The sequence below is a fragment of the Rana temporaria genome, chromosome 5 (genome assembly GCF_905171775.1).
Source record: "Rana temporaria chromosome 5, aRanTem1.1, whole genome shotgun sequence".
Lineage (NCBI taxonomy): Eukaryota > Metazoa > Chordata > Amphibia > Anura > Ranidae > Rana > Rana temporaria.
Window position 1 is genome coordinate 46,489,951 of NC_053493.1, and position 19,958 is coordinate 46,509,908.

Genomic DNA, 19,958 nt, shown 5'->3' on the forward strand with positions numbered 1-19,958 from the left:
GGAGAAAGAGATTCCATAGTCTTTAGGAGAAGCTAGAAACCATAAATTCCAAAGTATCCTTAAGCCGCCTAGTGCATGCTGTTGGACGACATTCATCCGTTTTGCCGGCTTCTGTAGGACGAGCATGCTGGAAAACCAGCAGCCGACCGGCTCCCGATCATCGCTCTCAGAGTACTGACTGTAGTGTTCTGGCAGCGGGGGATTCCCAGATAGCAAGCATACCTTGCCACAAATTTGTGCCAGTGTTGAATTGTAAAGCCTCGTACACACAGTACAATTGTTGGCCAACCGACCGTCTGATTTTTGTCAAAAGGGAGTGAGCCAGGATCTTGTCTTGCATACTAATGTTACACAATTGTCGTGCCACAAACACGAACGTAGTGATGTACTACAAGGAATTTCAGCTCTTGAGCGCCACCCTTTGGGCCCCTTCTGCTGATTTCGTGTTTGGTGAGCATTGATTCCGAGCATGCATGTTTGTACTTTCGACTTTTGGGTGACAGATTTGTGTACTGACCATACGAAAATCTGACATCAAACCGTTGTGCGCCGAAAATATACTAGCCAGTCATCCAACATTTGTTTACCGAAAATTGGACAGCAATTGTCAAAAGGAGTTGTCAAACGTTCATGCCGCGTACACATGGTCGTTTTTCAGCATGAAATTTAAAATGATCGTGTGTGGGCTTCACATCGTTTTTCGGCTTCTGAAAAATGACCAAATTTTTTTTCCGAACATGCTGCATTTTTTCACGTCGTTTTTTAAAATGTCGTTTTCGTGTTCTTAAAAATGATCGTTTGTGGGCAAAAACTACGTTTTAAACCCACGCATGCCCAGAAGCAAGTTATGAGACGGGAACGCTCGTTCTGGTAAAACTACCATTCATAATGGAGTAAGCACATTCATCACGCTGTAACAGACAAAAAAGCGTGAATCGTCTTTTACTAACAAGGAATCAGCTAAAGTAGCCCAAAGGCGAATAGAACTTCCCCTTCACCGCGCTTTTTTCATAATTTTTCAAAAACGATGGTGTGTGGGCAACATCGTTTTTAATGATGAAGTTGGAAAAACGTCATTTTTTGGACATGCTGAAAAACGTCGTTTTTTTTCATGCCGAAAAACGACCGTGTGTACACGCATAAGATTTTAGGACAACAGTCTGTCAACAGATAATCCCCTGCCAACAATCATATCGTGTGTATGAGACTTAAGTCTGATAACTTTCTGCACATTTTCCCTGGCATCTTGTACACTTGCAGAGCACTTTCTAGTTGACACTTTTAAAATTTTAACCAAATATGCATGGCAAGTCTCTAGCAAGAGCAAAGTTGCAGTGGTGAGTCTACAGCAAGTGTACAGCATGAAAATTCAGTGGTGGAATGACTATTGCACAACATAACTGAACCAGAACTTGCAGCAGACTTGCAGAATGTTTGCAAAGAAAATTGATCTGGAGTTATGCAATGCGGACTTGCTGCAATTGTGCAAAAAACTTGTGAGGCCTGACAAGTCTAGTAATAATTTAGCAAGTCATTTTCAAAAACCAGAGTTGTCAGTTTGTTTTCATTCTGGCCGCTGAGTTAAACAAAAAACTAGTGGTGTGTTCTAGGCTTTACTGTTAAAGCTCCCTCTAACACCTAAATCCCCCCTTACAAGAACCCCTAACTGAACCCTCAAAACAAGCCCTTAAAGTGAAACTTCTATTAACTCAAAACGTACATTCTCCTGCTGTCAGCTACTCCAACCAATTTCCTTTTTTTGGTTGCATCTTCATATTAGAAGGTGGTTACAATCCTTCTCCATAATCCCACTGTATGTAGGAATGTAGCCTCCATTCTCACTTCTGAGATGGACTATGGACTATGGCAGGGGTGTCCAAACTCTTTTCAAAGAGGGCCAGTTTTGATGAAGTGAACATGCGTGAGGGCTGACCATTTTGCCTGACATTTTTTGAACCATTAAAAATTGGTCTTAGTGTGTTTGTTCAAGCACTAATATAAATATAAACAATATTGGCGTATAACACATGCCTTCACTTTAAGAGCAAAGTTTCAGGGAAAAAAATTAATAAAGAACTGTGAAGCAAAATAAGGGTCAGTGCCCATCTGCAGCCTCACAAGTACCCATCTGCAGACCCACCATTGCCATGAATGTAGCGTCACCATTGCCAGGAATGCACCCACCATTGCCAGGAATGCACCCACCATTGCCAGGAATGCACCCACCATTGCCAGGAATGCACTCACCATTGCCAGGAATGCAGCACCATTGCCAGGAATGCACCCACCATTGCCAGGAATGCAGCACCATTGCCAGGAATGCATTCACTATTGCCGGGAATGCAGCACCATTGCCAGGTATGCACCCACCATTGCCAGGAATGCAGCACCATTGCCAGGAATGCACCCGCCATTGCCAGGAATGCACCCGTAATTGCCAGGAATGCACCCGCCATTGGCAGGAATGCACTCCCAATTGCCAGGAATGCAGCACCATTGCCAGGAATGCACTCACCATTGCCAGGAATGCACTCACCATTGCCAGGAATGCACTCACTATTGCTAGGAATGCACTCACCATTGCCAGGAATACACTCACCATTGGCAGGAATGTAGCACCATTGCCAGGGATGCAGCACGATTTGCCAGGAATGCAGCACCATTGCCATGACTGCAGCACAATTTGCCAGGAATGCAGCACTATTACCAGGAATGCAGCACCATTTGCCAGAAATGCAGCACCATTTGCCAGGAATGCACGCACCATTTGCCAGGAATGCAGCACCATTTGCCAGGAATGCACTCACAAGTGCCAAAAATTAATTACAGGAGAATCTCCTGTTTACACAGCAGCCTCTTTAATAGAAAGTCCTGCCTTCTTTGATGGACAGAACAGTGGTCCAATGGCAGCACAGGACTTCCTATTATAGAGGCCGCCCATAAACAGGAAATTCTCCTGTGTGTGTACGGCGGCAGCGCTCGTCCCGCCTCCTCCCTGTCCTGTTCCAAGGCATATACATCTTTTGTGTTCCTGGCACTAGGAGATTTCGGGGGCCACAAAAGATATATATGTCTAAATAACCTGGCGGCCTGTTCAAAACCAGAACGCGGGTTGCGATTGGCCCGCGGGTCGGACTTTGGATATGCCTGGACTATGAGATTTGTAGTGTGCATAGGGCAGTGCACATGACTTCAACTAAAATGCACTTCTCCTTCCAAACAAAGTGAAGTGCAGTGGGCGGGGTGGGGGTTGGAAAGCGGTAGGTATTTTTTTGCAAAGTGAACTTTTACTTTGTTTACAACCGCTTTAAGATAAGTGAAAAATCTGTTGTTAGGGGGTTTTGTTATCTGTTTATGTCGAGCCAGGGAATGCTCACAGGCTATATTTTGTAATCTTTAATACAACTTTAATAAACACAATTTATTAAAAAAAAAAAGGTAAGTGTAAATTCACTTCGCAAAAAAAATCACATTGAAAGCGAACATGCTCTACTGTATTGCAGAACCGCATTGTAGTTAGCTACAGCTCAAAGGAAAAGTAAAATGCACTACACAAATGCAATGTATCAGGTTTTTTCTAACTGATAAGATACCAGAAACCTGCAAATGTTTAGTTCTTTAAAGGGGAGGTTCACCCTAAAAACGACTTTCTAGTATTACATTGGCCCCCCACATTACAATACAATTATATAGAAAGTCGTTTTTAGGGTGAACCTCCCCTTTAAAGTCGGGTACACACTATTAGTTTTTTTTTATTCAACCCCGAGGGTTGAATGAAAAAAACCTGTCAGCTCATGTTGGGGACACTGAGCTAACCATGTGAGGTTAGTACAACGATCTCCCCCGCTGAGCTGTTGTGTTCTGACGGGGTGACGCCCCTCCGTCAAAACACTGATCAGCGCTCTCTGCCATTGGCTGAGAGCGCTGATTGGGAGTCGGTCGAATGCTTGTTTTCCAGCGTGCACGTCCGACATACACACGGGCAAAAAAAAATTTTTAACCAGCAAATGCCTCCCGACATTCTGCCCATGTGTACAGTGCTTTAACAAATGTCTTCGCTATGTAACCCCTAGATAACTCCATTTTATCCCTATCTATCCCTAATGAACATTTTTCTTTTCCCTGTCCACATTAGCTAGATTACATTTTTTAATTCTTAACTATTTTATACTATTTGTAAAAAAAAAAAAATCAGCTTTTATTCAGTTTGTTCATTCTTTGTAGCTGCAGTATAAAAAATGCGCACAAAAATAAATACTACTTCATACTTCATACTATTAACATATTTTAGTGTCAGGATAAATGAAAGAAACCACAGAATATGATTAGCACTTTATGTATCTACAACTTTGGTGCCCAACCACTTTTTTGAAGCCTTCGGGGCCCTGCAGCCATTGATCTGCGTTTACCTATTGCTCTGTTATAACAGTGATTTCTAGTAGTCTCATGCAATATATTTCTAGTCTATGACTATCTCTGGAAACATTTCTGCAGTCTCCTATAGAATGTACACAGTCTCTGACAGTCTCCTGCAGCATGTGTGCAGTCTGTGACCATCTCTTGGTTCATGTCTGCAATCTCTGAACATCTCCTATACTATGTCTGCATTCTCTGACTACTACTCTGTATCAAGTCTGCAGTCTCTGATCATCTCCTGAACCATGTTCGCAGTCTCTGATCATCTCCTGTACCATGTTCGCAGTCTCTGATCATCTCCTGTACCATGTTCGCAGTCTCTGATCATCTCTTGTGGCATGCCCATAGTTTATGACTATATCCTAGGCTATATCAAGGTTTTCAGTGTGTCCTAGGGATGTGTTTCTAACTGTTGGGGAGTGTACTGACAGGGAGTAAACAGAGATCGCTGTTCCTGATCACTAGGAGCAGACAATCTCTCTCTACTCCCCTCTCAGAACGGGGATCTGTTTGTTTACATTGACAGATCCCCGTTCTGGCTCTCTGAGGAGCGATCGCGGGTGGCCAGCAGACATCACGCCCGCTGGCCATGCGCATCGGCTCCGGCGACGCACCGTGGTAGCGCGTGCCTGCTATAGTAAAGAGAGGGGCCGACATACACCTATGACGATTTGTGTAGTCGAGCCAACCTGCTGCAGTATAACTGCGGTGGCTGGTCGGTATAACTGCGGTGGCTGGTACAATGAATATCTCCTAAACGTTCACTATTTAGGAGATATTCACATCAGCAATAGTCAATGACGTCACCGCAACAACTTGTTTTAAAATGATCTCTTGTAAAACTGGAAGAACAGTTTTAGTTACAAAAAATCCTCTCAAGTTCTATTTACTCTCTTTGTGACGCAGCACTGTCCCTGGATTCCGTCTCGGACCAGTGCCAGAGGTCCTCTTCAGGGCAGAATGACACTCTGTCATTCTGTCCATTTCCTGTGAGCCTGTCTTGTCATTTACTCCCCCCAGGGGGCACATGATTACAGAGGCTGGGCTCACAGTACTCCAGATCTGAACCACACTTACATATTAATATGTGAGTCCTGATCAGTCCTGGAAGAATGCCCCTTAACACTGCCATAATTAGGAGAACAACCTACTGCAACATCACCAGACCAGCAAAAAAACTTGAAGAAATAAAAACACATTATAGGGGGGTTTAAAAAACACTTGATCAGGTGGGGGAGGCAGGTAGTGGGGGTAAATCGTGGAGTTCCACTTTAAAGTGTAACTCCACTTTCATGGGAAAAAAAATAGCAAATTAAATATAAAATAAAAAATTGGTATATACGATTGCAACACAAGTCATTTTGTAATTGATTGTTATTAGAAATGAACTTTTCCTTTTCAATCTGCAGCTCTGTAATTTTCAGTAAAATGCAATATGGCTACCTGATCTTTTTCTCTATACAAAATGTGTACAGACCGCCCCCCAAGAAACATCATTTCCTGCTTGTGTGATTGGCTCACTGATTTTCCCAAAAGTCTGCCCTAAGATACAAGTCAGATTTCAGGCATCCCCTGCAACAAAAATTTCATTTTTGGTGAGATACTCCCAATAGGAAATAACGTCTAAAGGGATGCAGGCCCAGCAGATTTCCTCATTAGAGCCCTGTAGGTGCAGCAGATGATTTAAAGTTATAAAAAAAAACACTTATAGATTCACTTTGTACAAATATATAAGGGGTCCATATAGTGAACTTGGTGTTGAGTTATTAACTTTACGGTCAACACAAAGGACAAGGGGGCACTCTTTACGTCTAGAGGAAAAGAGATTTCATCTCCAAATACGGAAAGGTTTCTTCACAGTAAGAGCTGTGAAAATGTGAAACAGACTCCCTCCAGACGTGGTTCTGGCCAGCTCAGCAGATTGCTTTAAGAAAGGCCTGGATACTTTCCTAAATGTACATAATATAACTGAGTACTAACATTTATAGGGGAAAATCAGATTGCCTCCCGGGGGATCAGGAAGGAATTTTTCCCCCTGCTGTAGCAAATTGGAGCATGCTCTGTGGGTATAGAATTGGGTATATGGAATTGTATGATATATATATATATTTTAGGGTTGAACTGGATGGACTTGTGTCTTTTTTCAACCTGATTAACTATGTAACTATGTAACTTTTCCACATGGACACAGACAAACACACAGGTAGGAATCTGCAACAAAGTTTGTTAAAAATCCTTGTAATGTACATAGAGATTTTTCTAAACAAAAGTGGAGTTACTCTGTAAAGGCAGAAGTGTTTTCTTATCTTAATGCATTCTTTGCATTAACCTCCCTGGCGGTATGATTCTTTCAGAAAAAACATGCTGAAAGCGGTACCATTATTTGCAAGGAAATTTGGCGTTTTATATTGTAGGCCTGTCATTTTTAGAAATAACTCACTTAAATCTGACCAAACAAGATTCTAATAGGCATCCCGTGTATTACATTTTTTAAAAAACAAAATTATAAATTATAATATAATAAATAATTATAAATAATTATAACAAATAATAATATAATTATAATAAAAATTATTCAATAATGTAATCAAATTAAAATCACTGAAATTTGCTCAGTTGCAGAATTGTTGCTGTCATAATTTTTTTTTTTTTATGACGAATTTCCCCACAAATCGCTATCGCACAATTCTGCAAGTGATTATAATTTATTATCGCTGTTTTTTAGCTGATCTAAAACTATTTTTGACATAAAGGGACACTTTTGGTTGCTATGGACAATCTACAGTTTGCAGGGAGAAAAAAAGGTTTTTATTATATAAAATGACATGCAGGACACTGGGCAGACCACTAGGGACAGGGGGTGTGTGTTTTTTTTACATACAGTACTGTAATCTATAAGATTACAGTATACTGTATGTAATGTGTTTGTTTACGTTTTTGAATTTGGCGCCGTTCTCCGTCCCCGTGCGTCGTAACGTCGCAGGGAACGGAGATCGGCGTCACACGGAGGCACTATGTGAATCGAGCGAGGTCCCGCTCGCTCACACAGCGCGGTGGCATCGCTGGATCCAGGGACAAGGTAAGTAAAAAGTGCCTGTGGATTCAGCGAGGCGAGCCGAGACTGACTCGGGGTTACCGATAGTAGCAGGAAAATCTAACCCCGAGTCAGTCTCGGGAAGACCGCCAGGGAGGTTAAGATAAAAAGCCTTTTGAGTGAAGCAGCCTCCCCAACACCCCTAATAACTTATCTGAGCCCCATTTCTCTCCAGCAATGCCCACAAATGTCTAAGCCATCTGGGACACTCCTCCTGATTGGCTGACACACAGCAGTGGGGCCATTGGCTCCCACGGCTGTCAATCAAACTCTGTCAGCCAATTAGGGGAGAGAGGGTGTGTGTCTGGGTCGGGGCTCAGTGTCTGAATGGACACACGGAACTGTGACTCGACTCGGGTGCCCCCATAGCAAGCTTCTGTCTGTGGGGGCACTCGATAGGAGGGAGGGGCCAGCAAAGAGGGACCTGAGAAGAGGAGGATCGGGCTGCTTTATTTTTAAATGAGACTTTACAATCATTTTAAATAACTCTCATAAATTGGGACCCCTGGACACCAGGACCCATGGTATTGGATTCCCATACACTGTATTGAGACTGTACAACGATAAGTTGAGACTCTTCTGTTTTTGCATTATTAAAACTTTAATAAAAATCATTGAAACATAAAACAATAACAGCAAAAGAACCCTTACCCCAAAAAAGTATGGGGTTGATTTACTAAAACTGGAGAGTGCAAAATCTGGTGCACCTCTGCATGGTAGCCAATAAGCTTCTAACTTTAGCTTTTTCCACTAAGCTTTGACAAAAATAAACTGGAAGCTGATTAGTTTCTATGCCAAGCTGCACTAGATGTAGCACTTTACCATTTTAGTAAACCAACCACTAAGTGTGAAAACAAAGGTATTGCTGAATAAATAGGCCCATAGCTGAAATGTCAAAATGTTTCTGAGGTTAACCTACCTACGCCTAAACAATCCTAACCCAACCCCACTAGCAAAGCACCATCTTTATTTTGTATTTGGAGCAGGTGCACCCAGAGCTGAAGTTTGTGTACTGCGCAAAGACCATAATGATTTGGATAGATAGATTCTACATTTATATTATCCAAAATCATCTGAGTCCAGTATCGACTGACCTTTCAACTCTTGTACAGCAATTGTATTTTTTCATTTTTTTTTTTATTTAATTAATTTTATTGTTGCAATATTTTTTCCCCCAAAAATAATCATTTATGACCCACTTTCCACACTTATCATCCAATCTAAATGGGTCACACTGCACGGGTGTATAATCCTAAATCATCAACCCATCATTGCTTGCTTAACTTCCTTTGTTGGGTCTTGCCAGCTTTGACAAAATGTCACACATATATTTTGGTCTGTTCCGATAGCCCCCCCCCCTCCTCTTTTTTTTTTGCGAAGATTATACAACAAACGATGTTGGTTTGTGTGAACATGGACTATGGGCTAGTAGTTAACAGCAGCCAGTTAGCATATGTAATCTCTACATATATTCAAACTGCTGCAGGGGTGCCACATCACTGTGAAAACCAGAAAAAAAAGAAACATATTTAAAAATAATAAAAAAAAATCACACTAGTGGGGTTTATAGAGATGTTCAAAAAAGGAATGATAGAGCAGAACTAAAGAGTTTGTTCAAATAGGGTGTCCATAGACGCAGCAATTTTATGTCTGATCTGGCAGAATTTTGGTACTAAAGGCAAAATAAAAAATAATTATTTTATTTAATCTGTCACTAAGCAGTCTTTGTTTTTCTGAGTCCCCCTCGTAACTTTTTTTTTTTTCCTTCTTGATCCTGCCTATATTTTTCAGCTTCCTTCAACCACTTCAATACTGGGCACTTTCACCCCCTTCCTGCCCAGGCCAATCTTCAGCATTCAGCGCTGTCACACTTTGAATGACAATTGTATTGTCATGTGACACTGTACCCAAATTACATTTTTATCATTTATCAAATAGAGCTTTCTTTTGGTGGCATTTAATCATTGCTGGTTTTCTTTTTTTGCTAAAAAAAATTAAAATAAAAAAAGACCAAAACGATGGAGGTGGTTAACAGACCAAGCTGTGCAGCAAAAGTGGCAGTTAGATGATTAAAATAAACAATTTAACACTGATATGTTTAAAGAAAGATAGCTGAGGGGGTACCACATCCAATAAAAACTGTTAGAAAATCGTTTTTGGATACTTGAGCAGACTTTACCGGTACCAGAAAGGAACACTATATAGTTTTACAAAAAATAATAGATTTATTTAATGTTACAAAATGAATAAAAATATATAGAATAAAACAATAGAAAATCAAGCTCTCATTTGTATAACCACAGATATATAAAGTATGTATATATTCACTATTACTGCTGAGTCAAATAAGGTCAACGTTTCGCTGTCGCTTCTTCAGGACCTATTTTCATTGACCGCAGGCAGAGGGATTATAGCAGAGAGAGCCGTACGCTACCCAGGCACAATCAGATAAGCGCAACACTCCCTAGATCAAGACTATCAAAAAATACCTGATTCACCAATAATGCCAGCAGATCCATAGCGTCACTACATCAGGGTGACCATTTTTTTCACAAAATATATGGAGCCGCCCTCCTATTGGTTCCTAAATAAAATGATTCAGGACAAGGGTCAGTGATTGATTGGACTGTATAGAAAGCTTTCAGATGACAAACAGAAGATCATCTAGGACCAAAAAACTGGCATGATTGGTGGCATGTTTATCCAGGACACAAAGAAACAGATCTATACCTATAGTCATCATTAGCACCGACGATATTAATTGCCTACTAATGCAGATCATTGGATGCTATTTCATGCCAGTTTTTTTGGTCCTAGCTAATCTTCTGTTTGTCATCTGAAAGCTTTCTATACAGTCCAATCAATCACTGACCCTCATCCTGAATCATTTTATTTAGGAACCAATAGGAGGGCGGCTCCATATATTTTGTGAAAAGAATGGTCACCCTGATGTAGTGATGCTGTGGATCTTCTGGCATTATTGGGAAATCAGGTATTTTTTGATCGTCTTGGTCTAGAGAGTGTCGAGCTGATCTTATTGTGCCTGGGTAGCTTACCGCATGCCGCACGTGGGATGGCTCTCTCTGCTATAATTCCTTTGCCTGCAGTCAATGGAAATAGGTCCTGAAGAAGTGACAGCGAAACGTTGACCTTATTTGCAGTAATAGGGAATATATACATACTTTATATACTGTATTTGTGGTTATACAGATGAGAGCTTGATTTTCTTTTGTTTTAGTCTATATATTTTTAATCATTTTGTAGCATTAAATAAATCTATTAATTTTTGAAAACTATATAGTGTTCCTTTCTGGTACCGGTAAAGTCAGCTTAAAGTCCACTCACAAGGATGCTTACAAATTTGTTAATTTAGTTAAATTTAGGTAAAAACTGTTTCTGTATCTGCTTAAAAAGTGTTAGCTGGATATAGTCTTTCATTTGTTAGTCACTTATGTAAAGTCCAACTAAATCTACTAGTCCAGGGGTAACAAACTCAATTTCATTGTGGGCCACATCAGCATTATGATTGCCCTGAAAAGGGCCGGTTGTATCTGTGAGGCCTCGTACACACGTCCGAGGAACTCGACGGGCAAAACACATCGTTTTGCTCGTCGAGTTCCTTGTGAAGCCGCCGAGGATCTCGGCGAGCCAAAATTTCCCATTGAACAACGAGGAACATGGAACATGTTCTCTATTTCCTCGCCGAGATCCTCGTCGGCTTCCTCAGCCAAAAGTGTACACCCGCCCGGGTTTCTCGGCAGAATTCAGCTCCGATCGAGTTTCTGGCTGAATTCTGCCGAGAAACTCGGTCGTGTGTACGGGGCATGAGATTAGATTTCGGGGGCATCCCCTCCCCATATATTAGATTACAAGAGCCACCCCACCATCAGAAGTTGAGTCCCTCACTCTCCCTTACATCACAGTGCACCCCTTTCCCTTATGCTGCTGCTGGGAAGAAGTTGGATGCATTGCTTGAAAGGAGAAAGTCAGGCCTCGTACACACAACCGTTTTCCTCAACGGAATCTATCAAGAAACTTGGTGGCAGAGCTTTTTTGCAGAGGAAAACGGTCGTGTGTATGCTTTTTATCAAGAAAACTGTCGAGGAACTCGACGAGGAAAAAAGAGAACAAGTTCTCTTATTTCTCGTTGGGAGTCTCAATTTCCTTGTCGCGTTTCTCGTTGGGCTGGTTTTCGATGAGAAACACGTTCGTGTGTATGCTTAGAAACCCGCGCATGCTCAGAATAAAGTATGAGACGGGAGTGCACCTTCGGAAAAAGTAGCGTTTATAATGGAGATAGCACATTTGTCACGCTGTAACAGACTGAAAAGTGCAAATCGTCTCCTACCAAACTTTTACTTAACACGCAGTAACATGAGATTAGCAAAAGCAGCCCTAAGGGTTGTGCCAGTGGAATCAAACTTCCCCTGCCATCGTATGTGTTGTACGTCACCGCGTTTGAGAACGACGAGTTTTGGTCTTGACAGTGTGTACGCAAAGAAAGCTTGTCAAGTTTCTCGACAAGCCTAACAAGGAACTCGTCGAGGAAAACGATGTGTCTTTTCCGACGAGTTCCTCGGTCGTGTGTACAAGGCCTAAGGGTCTGGAGGAAGACCAGAGGTTAGCTGGAGGTGCGAGGGCCACATGAAATGGCCTGGAGGGCCGGATTCGGCCTGCGGGCCTTGTGTTTGCCACCTGTGCACTAGTCTATCTAACATTACCCTCCCCAGACATTGCTGCTGTTCAAGGGCGTCTCTATTGCTCCTTCATAGATTGAGGAGCCACCCTTAAGCCTAGTACACAATATCAGTTTTTTTTTTTCGTTCAACCCAGCAGGCTGAACAAAAAATAACTGAAGACCTCAGGAGGAGCTCGCTGTACTAACAATCCATTGTTAATGTAGCGATTTCCCCACTGAGCTATCTTGTTCTGACAAGGGGATTGCCCTGACAGAACACACTGGTGAGCACCCTCAGCTATTGGCTGAGAGCACTGATCGGATGCCCGATTATCAGACCTTTTTCGGTCATGCTCCTTCGACAGAATCCGGACGTTCAGCTAACTTCTGCCAGAACGGCTGACATACACACAGGCCGAATGTTGGCCAGTTTCTATTGAACCGACCAATACTTTCTTCCTTAGAACATTGGGAATGTCCTGCAAAACTAATGTCATGAGTGCACCCTATACAAAATGTTTGTTTGTATTAAATTAATTATCGAAAAAATTGGTTGATTTACTGGAGAGTATAAAATCTGGTGCAGCTCGGCACAGAAACCAATCAGCTTCCAGGGTTTTTTTTGTCAAGGTTTAATAGAACAAGCTAAAGTTAGAAGTTAATTGGTTTCTATGCAGAGCTGCACCCAATTTTGCACTCTCCAGTGTTAGTAAATCAACCCCAGTGTCTTGTGTTGTACTGTGTGGAGGCAGCCATCTTGGTAGAAGCAGTTCTTTGCTTCGTCATGTCATAACAGTCTCCCTGTTGACTGGTGGGGCAATATCAAAAGTGCAGCAGGAAAGCTGGAGGAAGTACAGGTCCACAGAAAGAATCAAAAAGAAACAGAGAAATTCTTGCACTTAGGGTCCCAGGTACAGTTTCCTCTTCAGCGAGGAGAACAGTGAGCAGCACAGTGGTAACAGCACCAGATCTGTAGAGACTAGCAGTCAGAGTCAGCAGTGCCCTAGATCTCACACTGTAGATATACAGCTATGAGGTTCAAAGCACAGGAAGTACACTACTATTATCAGGAGGAATTTAAGGCAAAATATACTTTTTCAGGGTACTGCTAAGGAACAATTAACATGTTTGTGTGTTTCTATAAAAAAAAAACGGATTTTATTAAAGTTGTTGTAAAGCCATTTTGTTTCTTCCTATAATCCCTTGTGTTATAATAAAGTATGTGGCCCAGTGTATGGTATTTATTCAGAAAATGCCGCTTCATACCTAATTTCAGAGCGGCGCTCTCGTAACCCAGATAACCCGGCTGACGTCAGTTGGGAGGAGGTGAGGAGAGCTGTGGGTGGTCACATGAGCGCAGAGCGCTCTAAAATTAGGTATGAAGCGGAATCTTTTTTAAATAAATAACATACACTGTGGCACATAGTTTAATACAACACAAAAGATTATAGGAAGATGACAATCATTTTTGCAGCAGGACTGACACAACTGACAGTCAGGGAGGGGAGAGGGGAGAGGAGGACAGAGCAGGGCTGCGGATGACGGAAGCACGTAAACTGAACACGGTGTCAGGGCACAGAAGCCATGATACACCGTGGTCAGTTTACGGAGGAGAGGGCAGGATCAGCCAGGTATTTCAGGTGATACAGGGGGCCAAATTACACAGCACAAGCACTGTTCTGTGTAACATGCTATAAAGGAACAGGATCCATTTTTTTTACATAAGCTTTAAGTTCAGGTCTACTTTAAGCTGGGAAACTAGTAACATACTTGAGCAAAATTAGAGGATACATTCGCAAATATGTATATGGATTTCAATAATGAAGATATGGATAAACAAGTGAAAATGTAATGCTCTTGGTAACCATTATAGTCAGGCAAAGGTTACAACAGTAACTCAAAATGTATAATTGCTGAAAATACACAACAGTTTCCTAATAATAACGCCTGTCATATTGACTGTCAGATAGCGCAGTTCTCAATCTGCAGTGAAGTTCATTTATTGGTTGTCAGCTGTGAATTCTGTAGAATTACAGAAGATAGATCCTGTCAATAGTGATAGCCCATCACTGTTCTATTAAACTATACTGCAGGAGTAAGGTATATTTCAACACAGTAATTGAGGTTTCTTATTTTAGCAATCATAGGAAATATATACCATATAGATATACTGTATTTATTATAATACATATAGTATATCTATATATATATATAAATATAGATATACTGTATTTATATTATATATATATATATATATATATATATATATATATATATATATATATATATATATATATATATATATATCATAAAATTACTTCTTAGTATTACACATATCACATACTATTGGCTCCCAGTGCTGTCAATCAAAGCCAGCGACGAAGACTGAGTCCCACTGTCTGTGTCAATGGACACAGCAGCGAGACTCGGGTGCAGTGGACAGAGGGGAGGGGCCATGAGTGCTAGTGGGGGACCCAAAAAGAGGAGGTTCGCAGCCACTCTGTGCAATTCCAGGTAGCAGGTAAGTATAGACATATTTGTTTTTTCCTTTTTTTTTTTATTTACCTTTAGGTCTAGTTTACACTTGCTTCAAAACAAGGCTTCGGACACGCTTTGTTAAAGCTCTCTGTGTGCTAGTCAAAGCTCCTGTCACTAAATAAAATGGTTGGTGCTTCCACTGAGGGTTTGATGAGGCTTCGGTGGGTCTTTGATGAGGCTTTGTTGGGGCTTTGATGTGGCTTCGGTGGGGCTTTGATGAGCCTTTGGTGGGGCTTCAATGAGGTTTCGGTGGGGCTTCAGTGGGGCTTCAAGCAAGCTTTGACATAGACTTCTATGGAGGCTTTAAAGAAGCTTTGAAGCACTACTAAAGCTACATGGGGTATAATTTTTTGAAGCAAAGCAAAGCAAAAGCAAGGTGTAAACAGGTCTGTATGCTAACCATATTATTTAGTGACAGGAGCTTTGACTAGCATTCAGAGAGCTTTAACAAAGCATGTCCAAAGCCTTGTTTTGAAGCAAGTGTAAACTAGCCATTAATGTGTGTTGAAGCCAAAGCAAGTGTAAATGTACCCTTACAATCACTTTCATGCTGCTACCAGATTTATCCACCTTACCAACTGTTCATTGTCTGCCACCCTTCTTGCTAATCCCTCCTTCTTACCCAATAAATAACATTCTAAATACTAACAACAACCTACAAAGCCATGAAGAATTCTGTCCCCAGCTACATCAATAAACTTGCCTCAAAATACCAGCAAAACCGTTCTCTTCTCCCCTGCCAAGACCTCCTACTCTCTAGCTACCTTGTCACCTCCACCCTTGCTCACCTCCAGGACTTTCCAGAGTCTCTCATATCCTCTGAAATTTATTATCCCAATTGTAATTGTCTGCTTCCATTTAGTACAGTGCTGCTCAAAAAAACCCATATATATATATTTTTTTATATATATATATATATATATATATATATATATATATATATTAGGGCTGTGCAAATTATCTTTTAATTAATCGATTAATCTTTAATTTTTTTGATTGATTAAAATTCTTTTGATTGGTACTCACCTCTCCGCCGGCTTCTGAGCCTTCAGGGAGTTCAGTCGGAGATCCGGTGATGTCACGGACACCGGCGGGGCTTGCCGTGTCCATCTGAAGGGCTCCTTTGCTGTGCCTTCATATCTGCATGCCGGCCGGACCTTACTATCTGCCACACGCAAGGGCTGTTACATTTCCCTCTATCACTTCCCTCTATCAACCTGGGATTCTATAGCCATCCACTGGGAGTTGTGATAGTTCCCTTCATGGGACATCTACATGCTGACGGACTGATGTTAACCTCTCCTCATCTGGATTCAGCAGTGGTATCATTGTACACATTTTTATACCAGTATCATACTTAGCTACATGTTTTTATGACTGCTTTTGGTACCGTTTGGTATTACTCGCACAATTTTTACAGTTTATGTAGCTACATCGATTTTATCTCCAAGGAGATCAGCTAAAAGTAGTTGGATCTGTATGTGCGTTATAATTAATCGAAATTAGTCGATTAATCGATAAAAAAAAAAAAAACATTTTGATCAGTAACAGCCCTAATATATATATATATATATATATATATATATATATATATATATATATATATATATATATATATATATATATATATATATATATATATATATACATACATATATATATATATATATATATACATACATATATATATATATATATATATATATATATATATATGTGTGTGTGTGTTTGGTGACCCTAAGTGGAGATTTCCCCACATTTTGGAGTGATTTTATCTCACTCCCAGCTATGTCTTTGGTATAGGAAGGTTTTACAAACCAGACACAGTTTGGCAGGGCAGTTTCAATTTGTGAAGTTAAGCCCCGTACACACAGGCCGATTGTCAGGAGACATTGGCCTGTGCATCAAAGACCGGCCGACATTTGGCCTGTGTGTATGTTGGTTTGTCCAGCTTCTGTCAGACGATCACGCTGGAAAATCAGCTGCCAACCAACTCCCGATCAGCGCTCCCAGCCAATGGCAGAGAGCGCTGATCGGAGTCTTCTGGCAGGGAGGGCCGTCCCCCTATCAGAACACAACAGCTCAGTAGGGGAGATTGTTGTACTAAATTTGGATGGTTAGTTCAGCGGCTCTGACCAGAGCTGTCAGTTTTTTGAACGAAAAAAGACTTGTAATGTGTACCAGGCATAAGGATATAAGGCGAAGGATCATTCACTATTGTACGCCTGTAACAAATTCCACTTCATGGACCTTACTGGCCCTGATTAGACTACTGTCAACAGTCAGAGAACTCTGAATCCGGTACCATGTGTAAATTCCATAAAATGTAGTGAGAGTGCCTCACCAATGGTAGTAGAGTCCAAAATGATTGCATATCAGAGCAACATTGGGTAAAACAGACAATTTGTTTTGTGGGCTCCAACACTTCACTTTCATCAGAGCTTTCAAACTGTATGAGATGGGAATATCTAAATTCAATGGGATTTAGGAACAGGAGGGTATTGAGACACTGGTGTCCATCTAGGTTAGGAGGCTCAATGGCTAGTTCCCAAAATGCTTGATCACTAGCCACTGAGCCTTTATTCTCACTCAATGTATTTATCTATGGAGGAGCAGCCTCACTACCCTAGGTCCTGAAGTTTGTTAGTCATATATAGCACCTCGCCCTCTCCTTATCTTTTTTAACATAGGTTGCAAGATGGAATGGGCAGGGCTGGTAACAATGTTGGCGATAACAACAAAACTTGGGGAATGCCCAGGGAAAAACCAAGCCTCCAGCGATAACACTGCAGAGTGCACAGTACTAGGTTTTTGCAAGAATCAACAAATTATTTGTTGTACTTATCCAACAGCTATACCAAAATGCTTTGCAGAATATACTTAACAGGTCAAAAGGTATGAAATAAAGAGTAATTAATTGTTAGGGTTTACATACATTTTAAGATACCCATAAAGATAAGGTGCATGTCCCCTTTCAATCAGATAGGACAGCAATCATCATTTGTCTAGGCCCCCCGTTTATAATTCTTCAGGAAAATAGTCTCAAAGAAGTACTGTATTCATTTATCAGTATACGCATAAACATATTATATATACAGTATATATAAGCTCCAAGGTGTGTATGAAATGTAATTAATATATGAACTAAGTGTACTGGGATGTATAGTGGGTTTGTCAAACAGGCACACTTTTGCTCATACCGTATATTAAAGCGGGAGTTCACCCGAAAAAAAAATTTTAACCTTAGATTAATGCTCATTTTGTCAAGGGGAATCTCCGCCGCTTCCGGGTATGGTCTTCGGGACTGGGCGTTCCTATTTGATTGACAGTCTTCCGACAGGCTTTCGATGCTCGCATACATCGCGTCACGAGTAGCCGAAAGAAGCCGAACGTCGGTGCGGCTCTATACGGCGCCTGCGCACCGACGTTCGGCTACTTTCGGAAAATCGTGACGCGATGTATGCGACCGTCGGAAGCCTGTCGGAAGACTGTCAATCAAATAGGAACGCCCAGTCCCGCAGCCCATACCCGGAAGCGGCGGAGAAGATCGCTCTCTAAAACGGTAAGTACTGCTTAGATTTTAAAAAAACTACCCGATTCCCCTTGACAAAATGAACATCAATCTAAGGTTAAAAATTAACTTTTCGGGTGAACCTCCACTTTAAATACACTTGTATGTATCACCAACCTATCAGGTTTTTCCAAAATGATCAGTGCCGCCGGCTATAACGGGCAACACTGATCATTGTATTCTGCCAGCAGAACACAATAGCACTACAGAAAGGATTCCCCCATCAGCACCAAGTGTTTTGATGGGAAAATTGGAAAAAAAAAATTTTTGTTGAATTAACAAAGTATAATATATGGCCTGCCTTAGGGGAGTGCGTCACATGACCCCCATAAGTGGAAGAAAAGTTCTCTCAAATAAACAGTCATGCTCTGTACACACGATCGGTTCGTCTGATGAAAACGGACCGTTTTCATCGGACGAACCGATCGTGTGTGGGCCCCATCGTTTTTATTTTCCCACCGGTGAAAAAAAATAGAACCTGTTTTAAATTTTTCTTATGGTTAAAAAACCGATAGAAAAAAACGATTGTCTGTGGGGAAATCCATCGGTCAATAATCCACGCATGCTCAGAATAAAGTCGACGCATACTGGAAAGCATTGAACATTTTTCTCAGCACGTCGTTGTGTTTTACGTCACCGCGTTGGACACGATCGGATTTTTAACCGATGGTGTGTAGGCAAGACTGATGAAAGTCAGCTTCATCGGATATCTGATGAAAAAATCCATCGGTCTGTTGTCATCCGACGAACCAATCGTGTGTACAGGGCATCAGTGTTGATGGGGGAATCCGTCCCGCAGAGTCATTGAGGTTGATTTACTAACGGCAAATAAACTGTGCACTTTGAAGTTGCTCCAGATCCTAATAAATGACCAGGAGCCCTACTGACTTCCATCATCCAATCATGTGCAAGCAAAAGTGCAGTTTTTCTTTTTATATTTCCTTGCATGTGATTGGGTATTCTTTGCAAAGTGAATCTTTACCTCGCTTACTAAGCTCTGGAGCAACTGCTCTTGCAGAGTGCATCTATCAGTCTATTTGCCTTTAGTAAATCAACCCCATTGTGCATACCGCCCAACTTTTTGAGATGGGAGCGAGGGGCACTTATTAGGAAAAGTATGTAGGCATAGGACACACCCCTTGACACGCCCCCTTAAAGGAGAATTATACACAAAAAATGATAAGTTACACATACTTTTTTTTACCACTACTATTCCTTTATACTGGCTTTCGAAGCCTGCAAATGCAGCGATTTAGAAATTGGATGAAAGGTTTAACACTGGCAAACACTTTTTGAAAGATACGAATTTACAAAATTTGCAGTTTATATAAAACTACAGTGGAACCTTGGATTACAAGCATAATCCATTCCAGGAGAATGCTTGTAATCCAAAGCACTCGCATATCCATGCAAGTTTCCCCATAGAAGTCAATGGAAAACTAAGATAATTAATTCCGCATTGACTTCTATCGCATTCAATACCGCATGTGGCCAGAGGTGGGGTGCGCCGAAGAGCCTCGGAAATACTCGGGGACAGCTCAGCTGATCTCGGAAACCCTTGGAACGGAGTATTTCCGAACGACTCCAAACGGTTCTGAGTGTCACAGGCGCCCCCGCACCCACGGCTGGGCTCCTAAAGAGGACGTATGCGTGCCATTCTG